The 2,241-nt window shown below is 40.6% G+C and overlaps 1 protein-coding gene across 4 annotated transcripts in view; it reads left to right on the plus strand.

Moving 5' to 3' along the window:
* Nucleotides 1–1,414: 1,414 nt before the first annotated feature.
* LOC111266845 (proteasome activator complex subunit 3) overlaps nucleotides 1,415–2,241 on the plus strand; it is a 7,511-nt gene continuing 6,684 nt past the window's right edge. For 2 of the 4 annotated variants that reach the window (XM_022844665.2, XM_022844664.2), the window contains exon 1: nucleotides 1,415–1,677. The gene's annotated coding sequence lies outside the window, so the exon portion shown is untranslated. Of the gene's footprint in view, nucleotides 1,735–2,241 lie in introns of all 4 variants that reach the window. The other 2 variants (XM_022844663.2, XM_022844662.1) reach the window with 2 other exon arrangements.

A 2,241-nucleotide genomic window follows, 5' to 3' on the forward strand; every position in this document is an offset into this window, starting at 1 on the left:
CTTACAGTTTCCCAATCAATCACTCGTATCTATTATTCAAATAGTGTTTTGGAATCACGTAAGCTAATGCACATATTATGAAGGTGTCAGAACATACCATTCATATGGATAGGGAAAGTAATTTTATCATAAAAATCAATGATATTGCTGACGTTAGTATAATTACAGTAAGTATTTAGCATGCCCTCCTTAGACTTCCAACAGAATCCTTTACCTAAACAAGGCTGACAAGCAAACCTTGAGCGTAATTTCACTTAGCCCATTGGGTTGTATGTATGCAATACAGGGACGTTTTGTATGAAAGCCAGTCCCTGTTCGTGAGCCCATCTGAGCGCTGTCCATCACCTCTCTTATGGGCTCGAGGAAGATCCAAAAGTCTGCCTCTGTAAGGTAGACGGCCTAAAACGTAGCTAATGGCACTTTATCGGCATCGTACCAAACCAGCAAGTTCAGAAAAGATGAGGTCCCAGTTCATCTATGTTCCACCACATGGATCCTATAAAAGCAACTCTTGTCCAAATCGTAAATTGCTGGCTATGCGAAAATGGTCATCGGACAATCAAGTATCTATGAGAGCGTAAACGAATGACACGCCGCTTCTCCTTAAGGACATTCAAGTGAAATGAAATGCAACCAAACATGTCAACGTTCGAATTACAATCATAAAGAAGACTGCTATGCTAGAAATTTTATATCACCCTTTCTGTGTGGCAAACTGATCATCTGATGGACACAACGGCAGGCACTCGTTCCTTCGCTACTTCGTGAAGTTGTTTAGAAATGTTGGAGCATTATACGCATCGATATTCATTCAAAAAAAAAAATAACATTTTCTTGACGTTTCCTACGGCTAGGTTTATTTTAGAGAATGTAAACCAATAAAACATTAAGTATCCAATAAAATAGACATAAAAGTTTTTCATGTCTTTTTTTCTTATCAACATTGAAGCCAGTTCCCCGTAAGGCTGAGAGTGCTTTAATAGTGTACCGACAGAACAGCTTAATTGCGCAAAAGCATAGAGTCATTAATTTTAAAATATTCCTCTTCAGCAGGTATTTGAACTTGCAAAGGATGTGTACATACTAAACTATGAAACACAAAAATACGTCTCTAATGGTTTAGACCCGACTAATTCTCCACCTTTTCAAACCAGCTAGTTTATCGACATGATCCCACCCCATCTAACAGTGAAACGGGAGTTCGATAATCAATAGGTGACTCTCTTGTTTCGGGCAGCCCTGACTGCCGTAAAAATCCATTCGTCCAATCATCTACTTTCGACAACTTCTTCAACCACCACTGCATTGTTTATGGTGTCCGCTAAGACTCTTCCTTAGCAGACAGCCGGTACACTCCTTTCCACAGAGTAGCATGCTAGCTTTTGTCTCTGTCTCTGATTTCTGTTCAGCCCAGTGTTGTTACTGGCTAGGCACCACTTTATTATGCTGTGTCGACTGTTGCCTTTCAAGCAGGTGCGATAGGTATCCGTTGTTGTCCATAGCGGGTGCGAATACCAGCAGGACCAGCGTAACACTGAACCCCTGACAAACAACTGCGCCGTGTTAACAGTGCAACTAGCTGTTGGTGGTATTTGTTCGCTTGGGCACGTATTGCAAACCGGATTCTGTCTGCCAATCGTCCTTGCTGCACCGTCTGTTGTACTGTTAGCGTATGAGGTAGGACCGTCCAAGAAGGGCATTGGCGTTATAAACGAGACAGCCATTAACCCTGCAGTAAGTCAATCACTGAACTTGGCTATTTCTGATTTGATGTGCCTCTGATTACTAGATCGACTGCGTTATAAAACGAGGAAATAGTCCGTCATATATTATTTTTTTCCATTTATTATTTATAGAACAGCTAAACGTGCAGCATTCGTACACCGTATCTGGACGGTGCTCTCTTGGGACGATTTTCTAGCGTTCGTGAAGCGTTTTGGAATTGCAGGCATGTCTATTCATAGTTGTTCACATACGAGAACGTCAAAGTTTGCTATGCAAACGTGTTCACAATCGTACATGCTTTGGCGATTGTTTCGGTGCTGGACTTATTACGTAGAGAATAGATCGGTGAAAAATGGTGCCTAAAATGTTTATCATCGTTAATATTTATTTTTCGGAGTGCCTGTTCAATAATTATCATGAAATTAGCCTTGTCTTTCGGAAAAATCGAATCGGTTACTCGAGAACACTGTGTTCTATTCAGTCAAAAACATTGAATAAATTTATTAGAGATGGAAT

Source organism: Varroa jacobsoni, unplaced genomic scaffold, assembly GCF_002532875.2.
Source record: "Varroa jacobsoni isolate VJ856 unplaced genomic scaffold, vjacob_1.0 scaffold_1120, whole genome shotgun sequence".
Classification (NCBI taxonomy): Eukaryota; Metazoa; Arthropoda; class Arachnida; order Mesostigmata; family Varroidae; genus Varroa; species Varroa jacobsoni.